This window comes from Equus quagga, unplaced genomic scaffold, assembly GCF_021613505.1.
Source record: "Equus quagga isolate Etosha38 unplaced genomic scaffold, UCLA_HA_Equagga_1.0 1100_RagTag, whole genome shotgun sequence".
Lineage (NCBI taxonomy): Eukaryota > Metazoa > Chordata > Mammalia > Perissodactyla > Equidae > Equus > Equus quagga.
In genome coordinates this window covers 303,356-321,384 of record NW_025795545.1, presented here as the reverse complement: position 1 = coordinate 321,384, position 18,029 = coordinate 303,356, and the positions used below count along the sequence as shown (strand labels likewise).

Genomic DNA, 18,029 nt, shown 5'->3' with positions numbered 1-18,029 from the left:
CTTGTTTCCCAACATATGGTCTATCCTGGAGAATGTTCCATGTGCACTTGAGAAGAATATGTATTCTGCTTTTTTAGGACGAAGCGATCTATATATGTTTATTAAGTCCAATTGTTTTAGTTTTTCATTTAGCTCCACTATTTCCTTGTTGATTTTCTGTCTGGTTGATCTGTCCATTGATGTGAGTGGGGTGTTGAGGTCCCCTACTATTATTGTGTTGTTTTTAACATCTTCCTTTAGATCTGTTAATAGTTGCTGTATGAAGCTTGGTGCTCCTATGTTGGGTGCATAGATATTTATAAGCGTTATTTCTTCTTGATGAAGTGTCCCTTTGATCATTATGTTTGTTCCTCTGTGTCTCTCTTTACCTGTCTTATTTTGAAAGCCACTTTGTCTGATATAAGAATTGCAACACCTGCTTTTTTTCCCTTGCTATTAGCTTGAAGTACTGTCTTCCACCCCTTCAATCTAAGCCTGTGTTTGTCCTTGAGGCTGAGGTGTGTTTCTTGGAGGCAACAAATTGTTGGATCTTGTTCTTTAATCCATTTTGCCACTCTGTGTCTTTTTATTGGAGAGTTCAATCCGTTTACATTGAGAGTGATTATTCATGCATGTGGACTTAAAGCTGTCAATCTGTTGCTCATTATCTGGCTTTCCTGCTTTTCTCTTCCTGTGTGCTTTATCCTACCCATTTTGTATCTGCTCTTATTTTTGATACTTTTTTCCTTTAACCTTTATAATATAGGTAAGTGGTTATAATCTACTTATCATCCTACTGTAGAATTAGTTTTCTATATTTACTGCATATTTAGCTTTACCAGTGTTTTGTATACATTTTTATGTTTTCATGTCAATAATTAGCATTTGTTCATTTCAGCTCTAGGGTTCCTTTGAGCACTTCTTGAAAGGAGGGTACAGCTTTTGTTTGGGAAAGTATTTCACCTTTGTTTTTGAAGGATAACTTTTCTGGGTGTAATATATCTAGCTGATTATTTTTTTCTTTCAAAACATTTCATATGTTCTGCCACACTCTCCTGGTCTATAGGATTTCTTCTGAGAAATCTGCTGATGGCCTAATTGGCATTCCTTTGTGAATTACAATTCTTTTTTTTCTAGTATACTGTCTATTTTATTTTTGACAGTTTCATTATTTGTCTTGGAGAAGGTGATTTTACATTACATAAATAGCGTGGTTTATTGGCATCTTAAACTTGAATGTCAAAGTCTCCTCCAAAGTTTGAGAAGTTCTCAATTATTATTTCTTTAAATGAACTTTCTCTTCCATTCTCAATCTCTTCTTCTTCTAGAACACTGATTATTCTCATATTTATACATTTGATTGAATCTCATAAGCTTTCTTCATTGTTTTAGTCTTTTTTTTCCTTGTTCTCCTCTGATTAGGTTATTCAAAGTTCCTGTCTTCTAAGAGCACTTATTCTGTCTTCCATTTGATCTATTCTGCTGCATATATCTCTGTTGTGTTTTCCCACTCATTCATTGAATTCTTCAGCTCCAGAATTTGTTTTTTAAGTGATTTATATCTCTTTGATAAATTTCTGATTTTGTTCACTATTTTTCTGATTTTACTTTTTATGTGTGTATTCTTGTAGATTGTTGAATTTCTTCAAATAGCTATTTTGAATTCCTTATCAGCTAGATTGCAAGATTCTATGCCTTTGCACTTAGTCATTTGAGAATTATTGTTGTCTTTTGGCGATGACATATTTCCTTGATTTTTCATGTTCCTTGTAGTGTTGCATTGCTGCTTTTGATTTTTAAGTATTTGACTCTCTTTAAATCTTTACTAGTTGCCTTCAGATGGGGTAAGCTATCCTGTTATATCTGAGATTTTCTCTCTGCATTAATACATCTGCTCCACATTTCTTGCTCCCTCTTGTGGCAGAATTCCAAATAGTATGTCTCCTCTTGGTTCTTACAATTTACCAGGCTGGCTGATTGAAATATCTTTTTTTATTTCCAGAAGGTGGTGCTATAGCATGAGTTTGTGATTTCTGTCTTACCTACAGATCCTCATCTGTTTTTCTGATATCATTCTTTTTCCAGGAATTTCTCTTGCCACCCCTCTCGGGAATGTGCACAAAGATCCGGCTGTAGACTGGGAGGTGATGTAGAGTGCCCAGGCCCCATAGGGTCATCCTCCAGTGAGGTGCTCCTATAAGATCCTGGGTGGGCTTTCTTTGAAGTCTGGAGCACTGTCAGCAGCAAACAACTCTCTTTAGTGCCCTTTAATATTCTTATCAGCCTCTTTCCAGATCTCTAGTTATGGAGGTCCTCCTAGTTATGGAAGTCCCACTTCAGTACTCTGGATGTGGCTGGAGAGAAACAGGTTTCTCCAGCACTAACCTGCACAGCTGTGTTAGCCAGGCAGTTACTCACTAATTTCACTTTCCTTGAGGGATAGGTTGCTGTCAGAAATGCTCAGCTCCATGCTGTGTCAGGTGGGCATAAGTGGTGCTGGTAAATTTCTTACCATCTGCACTCACTGCATACACACTCATATTTATTATTGTTCCAAGATCATGCTGGAATCTCTTCTCAGGAAGGCTGGACTACTACACATCCCTTTCATTGGTGAGTATTTGCCCTATTCAGCAATCTCCAGCTTTACCCAAGAATGACCTAACAGGCTTAAGGCACGTTTATTTGCTCTGCTGGTTCGGCAGCCCGTGTCAAGGTCTGCCTGCCTATAACTGGATACAGATAAGTAAGACTCCTCCTTGGTCACTTGGCAAATGGTGCTGGATCCCATAATTCTCACAGAGGCCCTGTTGCTCATGATTGATACCTAATTAGTTGTTTAAAAAAAGGGAGAAAAATGGAGGGTCGTCTTATGCCACTGTGATGCTGTCATCTCTAGTATTATATTTTATTATATTTATAGCTATTTTAGAATATCTATCTTGAAGATTACCTTTTGAGTAATGTAATCAAATCACAAATAAAAATTCATTGGATTTTGATTGAGGTTGCATAAATTTGTAGATCAATTCAGAGACAGTTGAAATATTCATTATATTGAATTTTACGATTGACCATGATTTTGTAAGGATTTTTTTGTGTAGTGGATGTAAAAGTTTTCCAATTTTTACATGTGTTCTCTTGTATTCCCCAGTACTTTTATGCTTTTATCTGTATAATTATTTTAGATATGTAAGTGCTTTTTATTTTAAAACATCTCTTGGCTTTTGTGAATGGAATATTTTTCAGTTGTGTTTTTTGAGTATTAATTGCATTTGAGCTTGCTTGTTGTTGCTATATGTTTAGTTTTGTCTTAGGCTTATGTCTTAGAATGTTTTGCTTGTGAGAAACAGAAATGACTCAAACTGCTCAAGGAAAAAGGAGAATTTATTTGAGGATTAATGGGCATTCTCTGTCACCCAAATGCACAACATACTGAATTAGAGATTCAAAATTTAAGAATCAGCCTTAGAATACAAGTTGTTTGAGTTCAGAATCTCTGAGTGGTTTTAGCAGTGGTGCAAGAGTTGTGAACGTAATAGTGAAATGATGGAGATAAACTAGTAAGTTGAATTCTCTACAGAGTTTTTGAACATTTGTCATATAATACTTATTGAAGCTGCAAGACTGGTAAATAAATCTGGAATGTATATTGGTATAATTGAATAAAGAAACAGTGCAGATGACTTTTTTGAAAGGGAAGACTTATAGTGGGAAGATGAATCCCTGAGGTAGAGAAAAAGGAAACAAGCAATTCAGGAATAGAAATGTGTCATGGGGATCCCCTAATAGGACAGAGCTATCGAATGCAATGAATTCCATGCAACTGGAAAACAAAAGAAAGCAGAGCAGCTATACTTATATCATACAATGTAGACTTTAAACCATAGACTGTAATAAGAGACAAAGGTCTTTACATAATGATATAGGTGTCAATCCAACAAAAGGATATAACGTTTGTAAATATTTATTTTTTAGTAACATTAATTATTACACTGTATAGATTTCAGATGTACATAATTATATTTTGCCTTCTGCATAGACTACATCATGTTTCCAACGAAAAGACTAGTAACCATTCTTCAAGGCACACATGTGCATCTTTACCCCTTTTGCTCTCTTCTTACCCCCATTTCTCCCTGGTGACTACCCATCAGTTCTCTGCATCTGTGTTTGTTTATCTTCCACATACAAGTGAAATAATTTGGTATTTGTCTTTCTCCATCTGACTTATTTTGCTTGGAATAATACCCTCAAGGTCCATTCATGTGGTTGCAAATGGCAATATCTCATACGTTTTATGTTGTATTTCATTGTATATATACATACTTTATCTTCTTTATCCATTCATCCATTGATGGGCTTTTAGGTTGTTTCCAAGTCTTGGATATTGTGAATGATGCTGCAATGAACACTGGGGTGCATATATATTTTTGAACTAATGTTTTAATGCTCTCTGGATAAATTCCCAGAGGTAGAATAATTGGATTATCTTGTAATTCTATTCCTAAGTTTTTGAAGAATATCCACACTGTTCTCCATAGTGACTGCACCAATTTACATTCCAACTAGCAGTGTAAAAGTGTTCTTTTATCCGCATGCTCTTCAATGCTTGTTATTTCTTGTCTTTTTTAATAATAGCCATTCTGACAGGCATGATATCTCATTGCTGTTTTTATTTGCATTTCATAATAATTAGTGATGTTGAACGTCTTTTTTTTTTTTTTTTTTGGTGAGAATGATTGGCTCTGAGTTAACATCTATTGCCAAACTTCCTCTTTTTGCTTGAGGAAGATTGTCCTTGAGCAAATATTTGTGCCAATCTTCCTCTATTTTGTATGTGGGATCCTTCCACAGCATGAATTGATGAGCAGAGTGTAAGTCTGTGTCCAGGATCCACACCTGTGAACCCTGGGCTGCTGAAGTGGAGAGTATGAACTGAACCACTATGCCACCGGCTGGCCCCAGATGTTGAACATCTTTTCATGTGCCTGTTGACCATCTGTATATCTTCTTTGGAAAAAAGTCTGGTCAAATCCTCTGCCCACTTGTAAATTGGATTTTTTGCTTTTTTTGTTGCTGAGTTGTATGAGTTCTTTATACATTTTGGATATTCACCCTTTATCGAATTATTCATTTACAAATATCTTCTCCCAATCAGCAAGTTGTTTTTCATTTTTTTGACAACTTCTTTAGCTATGAAAAAGACTTTTAGTTTGATATAGTTCCATTTGTTTACTTTTTCTCTTGCTTCCCTTGTCTGAAGAGACATATTCCAAAAAAATATTGCTAAGACTGACGTCAAGCAGCCTATTGAACTGCCTTTTCTTTCTTCTAGGAGTTTTATGATTTCAGGTCTTACATTCAAGTCTGTAATCCATATTGAGTTAATTTTTGTGTATGGTATAAGATAATGGTCCACTTTCATTGTTTCTCATGTGGCTCTCCAGTTTTCTCAGAACCCTTTATTGAACAGACTTTTCTTTCTCTATTGTATGTTCTTGATTCTTTTGTTGAACATGAGCTGTCCATAACATTTCTAAATATTTATGTACCCAACATAGGAACACACACACACACACACACACACACACACACACACACATAGCAAATGCTAGTAGTTCTGAAGGGAGAAATAGATAGCAATACAATAATAAAAGGGGACTCCAATACCCCCCTTCAACAACTGATAGGTCTTCACATACAAAATCAATAAAAATACATTGGAGTTAAAGTATACATTACACCAGATGGACTTAACGGAGATTTAAAGATCATTCCATGTAATAGCAGGGGAATACAAATTCTTCTTAAGTGCACATGGAGCATTCTCTAGGCATGTCATAGTTAGACCACAAAATAAGTCTTAATAAATTTAAGAAGTTTGAAATCAATCAATGTTTTCTTCTGACCACAGTGGTATGAAACTACAAATCAATTACGTGAAGGAAACAGGAAAATTCACAAATATTTGAAGATTAAACAATATGCTCCTGAATAACAAATGGATCAAGGAAGAATCAGAAGAGAAATCAACAAATATCTTCAGATAAATGAAAATGGAAATACATGTTACCAAAACATATGGGATACAGCAAAAACAGTTTTAAGAGGGAAGATCATCGTGATAAATGCCTACATTAAGAAAAAAGAAAGAAGGCCAATATTATTTTACACCAGGAAACTAAACAAAAATAACAAACTACACCCAAATTTAGTAGAAGGAGGGAAATAACAAGGATCAGAGGATAACGGAATGAGATAGGAACTAAATAGACAATAGCAAATATCTCTGAAACTAAGAGGTGACTTTTTGAAAAGATCAATAAAATAGACAAAGCCTTAGCTGGGCTTACCAAGAAAAAAGATGGAGGACTCCAAGAATTAAAATGAGAAATTAAAGAGGAGACATTACAAGTGATACCACACAAATCCAAAGGAAAATTAGAGACCACTATGAAAAATATATGTCAACAAATTGGACATCCTAGAAGAAATGGACAAATTCTTAGAAAAATAAAACCTACCAAGACTGAATAATGAAGAAGGAGAAAGTGTGAACAAACCTTTTACTAACAAAAAGATTGAGTCAATCATCAAAACCTTCCAACAAACCAAACCCGAGGACCTGAATGCTTCACAGGTGATTTCTACCAAACTTTTAAGAAAGAATTAATACTAATCCTTCTCAAACTCTTCCACAAAACAAGATGAAAGAACTCTTCCAAACTCACTTTAGGAAGCCAATATTGTCTTCACATCAAAACCAGGAAAGAACACTGCAAGAAGAGCAAACTATGCACAGTATCCCTGTGAACTTAAATACAGAAATTCTCAGGAAAATACAGCAAATGCAATTCAATAATATGTTAAAATGTCATACCATGTCAAGTAGGATTTATTCCAGGATGCAAGGATGGTTCATCATCCACAAATCAATCAGTGTGATACACCACATTGTAAAATAAAAGATAAAAATCATATGATCACCTCAAAAGAGGAAGAAAAAGAATTTGACAAAAGTCAATATCCATTCATTATTAAAAAAAATCTAAAAAAATTTAGTATAGAGAGAACGTACTTCAACATAATAAAGGCCATATATGAAAAGTACACTGCTAACATCATACTCAATTGTGAGAAAATGACAGGTATTTTTCTAGGATCATGAACAAGACAGGATGTCTAACCTTATCTATTTTATTTAATATAGTACTGGAAGCCCTATACAGAGAAATTAGTCACGAAGAAAAAAGAAAAGACATCCAAATCAGAAAGGAAGAAGTAAAACTTTCTCTATTTTTAAATGACATATTACACATAGAAAACCCTAAAGACTTCATGAAAAAGCCATAGAACTAGTAAACAAATTCAATAAATTTGCAAGATACAAAAATCAATGTACAAAAATCAGTTGCATTTCTATACATTTACAAGGAACTAGGAGAAAGAAATAAAAACTAAATTCCATTTACAACTGCAACAAAAATAATAAAACACGTAGCATGAATTTAACCAAGGAAGTGAGAGATATGAACACTGAAAACTGCAAAACATTGGTGAAAGGAATTAAAGATGACACAAATAAATGGAAAGATATTCTGTGTTCATGGATTGGAAGAATTAATATTGTTAAGGTGTCCATAATATCCAAAGAAATCTACAGATTCAATGCGATCTCTATCACAATTCCAAGATATTTTCCTCAGAAATATTTTAAAAAGTCCTGAAATTTGGATGGAAAAAAGTAAGACCCTGAATAGCCAAAGAAATCCTGAGAAAGAATAGCAAAACTGGAGGAATCATAGTTCCCTATTTCAAACTATATTACAAAGATATTGTAGTCAAAACAGTATGCTATTTGCGTAAAAAGAGACAGACAGATCAATGGAGATACAGAGATCCTAGAAATAAACCCATTTATAAGTGATCAATTAATTTATGACAAAGAAGCCAAGAATAAACAATGAGAAAAGGATAGTCTCATCAATAAATTGTGTTGTGAAAACTAGACAGCCACATGGGAAAGAATGATACCGGACCCTTTTCTTAAATACCACTCATAAAATTAACTGAAAATGGATTAAACACTTAAATGTAAGACCTGAAACCATAAAACCCCAAGAGGAAAACAAAGGGGATAAGCTCCTTGACATTGGTTTTGGCTATGATTTTTTTGGATATTACACCAAACGTAGACTCAACAAAACGAAAATGAATGGGTGGACTACATCAAACAAAAATCTTCTGCAAAACAAATGAAATCATAAAAAAAAAGAAAGGAAATCTACAGAATTGGGGAAAAACTGCAAATCTTATTCTGATGAGGTGCTAATATCCAAAATATTTAAATAAATCATATAACTCAATAACAAATAAAAAAATCATTTTTTTAAGGAAGATTAGCCTGAGCTAACATCTGCCACCAATCCTCCTCTTTTTACTGAGGAAGATTGGCATGTGCTAACATCTGCTTCAATCTTCCTCTATTTTTTATAGGTGGGACACCTGTCACAGCATGGCTTGATAAGCGGTGTGTAGGTCTGCACCTGGAATCCAAACTGGGAAACCCCAGGCCACCGAAACGGAGTATGCAAACTTACCCCATATGCCACTGGGCCAGCCTCAACAAAAATCCTATTGAACAATAGAAAGAGGAACTGAATAGACACTTTCCCAAAGAAGACATCCAAATAGCCAACAGATATATGAACAGATGATCAACATTACTAATCATCAGGGGATTGTAAATCAAGATAGCAACTCTTAATTGTTAGAATCGGTATCATATAAAGGACAAAACAAATGTTGGCAGAGAAGTGGAGAAAAGGGAACATTTGTGCATTGTTGGTGAGAATGTAAAGTTGTGCAGCTACAATGGCAAACAGTATAGAGGTTCTTCAAAAAATTGAAAATAGACTTATCATATGATCCAGCAATCCCACTTCTGGTATACAACAAAAGAAATGAAAACAGGATATAGAAGAGATATATGCAACTCCATTAATTACAGCATTATTCATAGTGTCCAAGGTATGGAAACAATGTAAGTGTCCATCAATAGATACCTGGATAGAGAAAACATGGTATATATGTTCATGGAATATTATTCACCCATGAGAAAGAGCGGAATCTTACCATTTGTGACAACATGGATGGACCCAGAGGGCATGATCTTGAGTTAAATAAGCCAGAAAAAGAAGTATTGCACCACATTACTTATATGTGGAATCTAAAAACAAAATAAAACAAAAAAAAACAAACTCATAGAAAAAGAGAGAAGAAAAGTAGTTGCTAGGGTCTGGTGCAGGGGATAGGTAGAAATTGGTAAAAAGGATACATACTTTCAGCTATAATATGAGTAAAATTGAAGCATATAATGTGAGACATAGTGACTATAGTTGATAACAGTGTATTATGTAATTGACTTTTAGTAAGAGAGTAGAACTTAAGTGTTCTTGCCAAAAAAAGTGAGATAAATATGTGAGATCATGGACGTGTTATTTAACTAGATAATGGAAATCCTTTCACAATGTACATGTGTATCAAGTTACCACCATGTGCACTTCAAATATTGTTCAATTCTATTTGTCACTTATTCCTCAGTAAAGCTGGAAAAAGTGGAAAACATAATAGAGAAGAAGAAAGAGATAATATGAGAAAGACGCATTGATGAAAAGAAAAAATGTAAGCTATTAACTTGAATGGAACCCAAATAAGAATATCTTCTGGTGAATTAGAAAGAACCTTGGATTGAAGTCAGAAAGCCTGGTTATTAAGTCTGAGCATCCACCATATTCCGGATGATCCTGAGTAAATAACCATTTCTCTGAGCCCTCATTGTCTATTATATAAACATGTATTAGATTTCTAATATTTAATGCTGGATGAATACGTTTGCTAAATAGTTTGTGAAAAGTGTTTATTGCAAAATGGTTTACACTGTCAAAGGTACTATAAATGAGGTGAATTATTACAATCAATGTTTGTTTTCTTGCAGGGCTGTCAGTAGCTCACATCCAGCACGGCTGAATGGGTTCCATGGTTACTACAGTAACGTGACTGAGTTAATTATCGTTGGTCTTTTCCAGGATCCTGAAGGGCAGACAGTGTGTTCTGTGGTGTTTGTTCCCGGGTATCTGTAGATTATTCAACTATTTCAACTGGGCTGTACAAGTAAACTTTCCTTCATTGGTGATATGTTTTCTATTAAATTCAAATTTTATGTCATTTCATAAAAAGACAATGAAATAACCTATCTGTAATGACCCTAAGTCCACTCTTCTCTTTTCTGAATTTTGATTAAAGTTTCCAAAATTCTGCTTTATACCTGATATTAGGGTTTGAATTCAGAAAAAAGACATCAATAATTAACAAGTAACAATATAGTAATGACAATGAGTCCAGCATAGCAAGTCACCTACCCATTTGGAATTGTGATAAACTTTTTTTTGCATGGTTTCTCCACCTCTCCTCTGCCAGCTCCTTTAATTTCATAAGAATACAAGAAGACAGATAATACAGAATTTTCTAAAACTCTTTCCTAAAAAATTCAGCTTCTTTTTAATCTAAAATATATTTCGGGCATCTTTACCTGTGAAGATCAATGGATTTACCTAGCAATTCTATAGCACCTTATTCTGAGATTCTGCAGCATTCTATAAAATAAATTCTTTGGATTATTTTTTTTACTTTCTTTGTTTGTGATTCTCACTGTTATGTCTGGAAGCTAGAAGCATCAGCAACGGTCAGTGTGTTGAAATTTATGAACCCTAATCAACAATTGCACGTCAGGGTTGCAGCTTAGACATAGAGAAGGGCATTGCAGAATTTGTAATAAAGTGTATCCAAGGTTAAGAGGGCTGGGATGGGGTGTAGAAAGTGGTGGAGCACAGGGAGATGGATGAAGAGGCCTGAGGGGCTGTCAGTCAGGGGCCATGAGGTGGCAGTGGGAAGGGACTCGGTGAGAGTTGAGTGTTTCTGTGCAGTGTGAGACTGACTGCATGGTTCTGAGGAAACTGAGTTTAGCATTTGTGAGTAGATTTATGGTGGTTTACTACTCTTGACATCCAGCTTGGCTGGGGGGTGGTCCTCCTCATGCTCGTACTATTTCTTGGGAAAATTTCTATCACAGCCTGAATAACATGTGATGTGTGAGGATAGGGACCAAGCTTATTTCATCTACTGCCTCCCCAACAAGTTACCACTACCTGACATGGTAGCTGTTGACTGAATGAAGGAGTGAATGAATAGAGGATCTAAGACTTTCTCACAGCTCAAATCTATTTTAATCTGACTTTGGTTTTATTCTAGGAAGAGTTATTTTCTGATCCACTGAGGATGTGGGACTCCATCAGGATGAAAGCTTATCAGAAAGGGACCAGGTTTGTGAAGACCACATTCATATAATCCTCTCAACTGCTCATTTGCTGGGTTAACACTGTAATACATATATTTTTTCTTTTTGAAATAAAATATTCATTGGGTCACTCATATCTGTTAGAATCCCAGAGTTGCTTTTTTTTTTTAATTTTGTTTTTGTGTTTCATCCTAAGCCTCAATCCTTTCTATAACAAAGCATAAATGGAAACTAAGGGTGAGCACCTGTGCTTCTACATCTAGCTTCTTAAAAGAGGACGACACAACCAGAGAGACCTACAACCAGAATATACAATTATGTACTGGGGGGTTTTGGAGAGAAGCAGCAGGAAAAAAAAAAGACTTGGCAAAAGATATTAGGTCAGGTGCCAATCTTTAGAGAAACAAGGACAGGACGCTCTTTGGGATTCTTGGGGTTGGATTTCCCAATGTAATGTATCTTTGGATCCTAGGTCCCAGGTATGAAAGTTCTGATTTAATGAAGTTTTGGCCCTAAATCTAGCATTTATCCAGATTGAGCATCTAGTCCTGCTGGTGGAATCTGTTTTCCCAGCCAACTACAACTGACCATCTAGTACTTCAGGATCATTCCTTTCAAACCCATGATGTGTATTCAAATGGCTTCAATAAAAGGCCAAACTGGGTCACCTCCTGATGGTGGGCAATAAGCTTGAGCATGCTGCTTATCTTCTCTTTGATACAACATTTTCATTGTAATGATAGCACCCCTGTTTTTTAGGATTATTGTGGAGATTGAATAAGATAATGCATACAAACAATTTAGTACAGAGCCTGAAATGGATTAAACATCAATACATGTTTGTTTTCACTCTCTAAGAAAAAAAACAACAACCTCTATTCCTTGATTGTTTTCTTTCTGACTCCTCCTATCCAGAACCTCTTGTTTGCGGGTAACGCTTCTCTTCCCACTATCATTTTGGTGAGACTTTCCCTCTCATCTTTAAGTCAGAAAATTTTTCTAGAAGCAACCACAGAGTAAACTTTGATATTAAATCTTGCCTGGATGAATGAGGCTTTCCCAATTTAGAAGAAAGTCTCTTGAAACCACAACCAGAGGTTATAGGTTTCCCGGGTTGGTGGATTCTTTAAAATGTGTCTTCTGATGACCAAGATACCAAGATACTGCAGTATAACCAGGAGACTGAAATACATGTTTGGAGTCCTAGATCCAAGGGTTCCAATCTTTTAGCTTTTTTTATGTGCTGTAGGTTGCTATGTCTGCAAGAAACATGGAACATGTAAGATCAATTGTCTCATTGCTAAGGTTGTAGCTAGGTCTGTTTCCTCCCTAGCTACTAGGGGAAGGTATTTTGGGGCATTGAAATTGTGAGCGGGCCTTTCAAACCTACTATGAATCCAGGGAATTGTAGATGAATTCCAACTTTATTTGTCTCACAAGTAATTTGAATGTGATATTCTCTTTATGGTTTTGGGTAGCTCATCTTTCAAGGTGCATGCAGACTTTTTTGAATACTTCTTTCAGACTTGCAATTGCTGGGGTAACTAACTTTGGGGATACACAGACCTAAATCAGAGGGTTGATGGCCAGGGATTTAAAGGAGTGATCTTGATGAGAGATGTCCCAGAGGGTCATTTCTGTGGAGATAACTGTGGGAAAGAGTGAAATAGATTTTGTTTCTTTAGAAAAAACACAGAATAGGAAACAGAGTTATTACAAGGTTAAAAACCTGCTCAAGTTCACACCATCAGTAAGGGGAAAGGCTGGGATTCAAACCAGTTATCAGATTATCATGAGATTTATGAAATGAGAACAGTAGCTCACAAATGCAAGGGAAAAGTTCAGTTTACAACCAGTTGCAGTGAGTTATAGGTGATAACCTTTCCTCTACCTCCAGCTTTCCTCACTTCACAGGTGAGAACACTATGGTTCTGGAAGATGAAGTGAATTTCCAAAGACTTCACAGTTACCTTATGGCAGAGTCAGGACTAGAACCCAGACCTCCTGACTTCCAGTCAAAGTACTATTTCCATCCAATTGTGATACTTAGGAAAGAAAGACTTATGATGCTCTCAGGCATTTTGACTAACCTAATAGAATGATGAAATGGAAAGCATATGTTTGGCATGGGATATAGTTGTGGTCAAATTCTGTTTTACCACTTACTAGTCTTGGGATAGTAGGCATGTGAATAAATTTCACTGATATTTAATTTCTTCATCTATGAAGGGAAAAATAAAACCTGATTTTCAGTCTCATTGTAATAATAAAAGTGGTATGATGGATAAGAAAGTGCTGAGTTACACATTCAGAAAGATCAATTAGATGGACATAAAATCTTCTCCACAGGTTCCAACTGCTGTTTCAGCAACAAACCTCAAGAGTTGCCATGTAGGCAGCTAAGATTGGGAAACATTGATTATGCACAAAGGTACTTCTCAGTGCACTCTAAATTACTCTTGATAGCTCTAACAATGTCCAAAGGAGAATATATGGGATACAAAAGCATAGGAAGTTGTTCAATATCACCAGTAGTCAAACAAATGTGAATTAAGAAGGAAAGATGAAATTTAGTGCAAAAAAAAAGGAAAACTCTGATATCCGTTACTGTCTAGGGTGAAAGAAATAAGTACATACCACATTTTGGTGATAGCTCTGTAAATTAGGACTGAGCCTTTGGTGAGAAATATCAAAAATCTTTATAATATCTGTAGCCCTCTGTTCAGTATATACATCTGAGAAATTATCCTATGGACCCAGAAACAACTTAATACATAATGAGATTCTTCATGGAATTAGAAATTATGACTCATTATTAGATACATCTACTTGACAGAATAATATACAATAAATAAAAGCAATGCTTTTAAAAAGTTATGGGAAAATGTTTAAATTATACTATTAATCAGAATAATATATTAAATATATAGTATAGTTTCAAAGTGCAGAGAAGAAGTGAATGAAGATTTGTATATAGAGGAAAGAAAGAAAAAAACATTAGAAAGTTGATAATTTTTCTTTTTGATGGTAGTGGTGAGAGTAATTTTGTTCCTGCTCCTTTAAATATTTTCTAAACCGTCTAATCATCATGAACATTCTAATTACTTTTTTCCCATTTTCCTTAGAGGATCTGCTGATACACAGCTTGTAAAAAGCAGAGCTAGCAACTTTCTCTTCTTTCTATTTGTTGTGTCCTCTGCATGAGCTGAGTAATCTGGGTTCTGAGAGGACACCTTATGGTATAGGAAGAGGATACAACCTGGGGAGTCAGAAGACATGGGGTCTGTGTTCAATCTCCCACAACTTAGCTTCTGTGACTTGGGCTGATTTCTTAATATTTCTAGGTCAATATGTTAGCACCTTTAAATTAAAGACATTTGCACCAGACCATCACAAAAATCACTGGTCTTAATGGCTTTTTAGCAATGACAATGGAAAGTGATGGTTCAAGAGGTCTCCTGTAGCCCATAAATAAATGAGATGCCTTATTCAGTCTTTGAACCCAGATCACTTATCATAGTGGGAGATCTCTAAATCAGAGAAGACAAGATTATGAAACCATCCAGTTTCTCACGGCAGTTTTTTCTCCCTGCAGGAATTTTCTTTAATCCTATCTAGTCACTTAATACATACATCATTGAAAGCAGAGGAAGGAAGACCAGATGGACCAGATGACCCGTTAAGAATCCTATTGTTTCTATCACTCTGCCATGTTAGCAACTAATAAAAGTTCTCGTAAGAAGCTATCAACCTCCTTAGATCCAGATATTGTAAGTTTCCTATATTTTTTGGTTTTAGTTTTTTATTCATTCAGTAAATACTCATTGGGCACAGCTCTAGGTCTGGCAATATGGATATTAAACAAAGAATTCCTGCTTTCCAGCTACTCCAGGAGTAGGGTGGGAAGGTGGTTGGAGAACAATACAACATAGTGTACAAAGAGCTAGGATAGAGTTCAAATCTGAATGTTAGAGGAAAACAATAGAAATCCTTATAATCTAGCCTAGGGTAGGGAAAGAGATCCCCTTCCTTGTGGTTATGATACCTGAACACAGTTTTGAAGGATGTATAAGAATAAATCAGTAGAATTGTGAAAGTGTGTGTTCGGACAAGGGGGATAGCATGTGGAAGGCAATGAGATGTGAGTGAGCATGACTTGATCAGGGAATTTTGAGTAGTCTAATATGCCTAAAGCACATGGTAGTGGGCAGGACTGGGAGCTGGAGTTTAACATGGATAAGTCAGTAGCGTCCAGGGACTTTTAATGAAGCTAAAATGCATAGATTTTATCTTGAAGACAAAGGGGGGCCTTCATAAAATTTTAAACTGAGTAATGGTATGATCAAATGATCGAATTTTATAAATATCACTATGACCACCCTATGGATGATTAAGTAGGTGTCTAGGTGAGATATAAGGCATGGGAGGCCCCGTAAGACGTTGTTAGAATAACCATCAGCTTATTTTGCTAAATGATCTAAATCTTGCACTGAGAACTATGGTTAGGGTATGGTGAGTGCTCAAATATCGTTTTGGAATAAATAAACGAATGGATGTATGGATGAAGTTTAGGGGGCAAGATTCGATAAGATGTGGTGACTAATTTTGGAATTATGAGATAGACTAGTAAAGGCAGAAGTCAAGAATGACTCCATGTTTATGGTGGTTGGTCAAGGAAGTATAGAAAGAGGAGTAAGTGAGATGAGGAATTCAATTTTTGAAGAGATGCCCATGTGCACTGACAAGTGTAATTGCGAGTTGAAAATGTGTATCTAAAGAAGCAATTGTAAAAAGTATTTAGGGAAATTATTTTCCCATATCTGATTATTGTTAGTATGCTAATGTTGATATATACTGACCTTTTATATGCATATATAAATAAAATTATATGTTTTATTATGAAAACTCCATAATGATATTTTCAACATAAAAAAAAATCATTCTTGTTGGTTAAAATGCAAGAGATGTAATATTTAGGGAGCTGTTTATTTTGTCTATTTAACTTTGTACTTTGTCAAAATTACTAATTAGAAAAACAGAAAATGATTCACATTATTAGTGGGCCCTTGTTTGGGGATTCAGGATTTGAGTTAATTATACTCCACAAATGCTAATTTCCTCAATTTCTCGAAATGTCTTGAAAGAGATAGTAACAAATTTTTTGTGGAAATTGTCTTTTTACCCCAGTACTTGCTGTGTCTCAGGATTCATGGATAGTCCAATAAACATCACAGAACTTTTCATGTTGGGACTGTTGCAAAACCCTGAGGTGCAGAAAGTTTTGTTTGTGCTTTTTCGTCATTTACCTGGCCTCTCTTGGGGCAACTTACTTATCATTATCACCATTGTCTTCAGCCCCACCTTGGGCTCTTCTATGTACTTTTTCCTCTCATATTTGTCCTTTACTGATACTTGCTATTCCTCGTGGATGACCCCCAAACTCATTGCTAACACCTTGTATGAAGGGGGAGCCATTTCTTTTGAGGGTTGCCTAGCTCAATTCTTTGTTGCCCATTTATTGGGAAGACCTGAGATCATTTTGATCATAGTGATGGCCTATGACCATTACGTGGCCGGCTGCAAGCCCCTGAACTACATGACCATCATGACCAATCATCTATGAGCCCTGCTGGTATTGGTGACTTAGCTGGGAGACTTCCTGCATTCATTGGTTCAGCTCCTCCTGGTCCTTTAGTCACCATTCTGTGGGCCCAATGTGATCAACCACTTTGTCTCTGACTTGTACCACTTGCCGGAATTTGCCTGTACCAACACATATGTCATCAGTTTGCTGGTGGTCACCAACAGTGGTGTGATGTGCCTGTTGAAATGTCTTCATGCTGGCTGCCTCCTAACTTGTCATCCTGCAGTTCTTGACATCCTACAGTGGAGAGGGGAGACACAAAGCCCTCTCCACCTGTGGACACCACTTCACTGTTGTCACCCTGTTGTTTGTGCTCTGTAGATTAATTTACATGTGGCCATCATTTAATTTGTCCATAGACAAAATTTTGGCTGTGTTTTATTGTATTTTTACACTCATGTCCAACCCTTTGATTTATACACTGAAAATTACAGCAGTAAAAAATGTCATGAATAATCTTTGGAAAAAAATAATCAATTGTGGATGGAAGATACAGGTTCAGTAGGGAAATAAATAACCCATCATTCCTGGTAAGAATTCTTATTGTCATGTTAAGAGCTGAGAGATCATCAAAAATTTCCAGAGCAAAAATGATTTGAATGTTTGACGTTATGTCTTATCCATCCTATGTCCTGTATTATTGACCAGGCAAATGATTGTACACGAGTTTAATTTATTCTTAACAGTTTACACTAAATTGCATAGCAGAGAAACATTGCCTCTCTCTGTCATGTTTGTCTGAGATGGAGTCTTCATCAATGTGTGGTATTGAGAGTCTATGATGAGCTGTATACCCTTGTTGAAATGTTACTATCCTAGTCTTCCAACTCTGCTTTCCAGAATATTCGTCAGATCAGTTATTGATGGTTCAGCTACATGTGATTTTTATGTACAATAATATCAGAAAAAGTCTGTAGCTTGAGACTTTGAGAGCAAGGAAAATATAATTAGGAATGACTGAACTCAAATCATGAAAGTGTGTAAAATAGACTTAAACTAAAATTAGCATAACCATGATTAAATATAATAAACTATGTGTTGTGAAAT

The 18,029-nt window shown here is 35.7% G+C and overlaps 1 pseudogene; it reads left to right on the top strand.

The window, feature by feature from the left end:
* Nucleotides 1-10,829: 10,829 nt before the first annotated feature.
* Nucleotides 10,830-17,487, top strand: LOC124232728 (olfactory receptor 140-like; annotated as a pseudogene).
* Nucleotides 17,488-18,029: the final 542 nt, after the last annotated feature.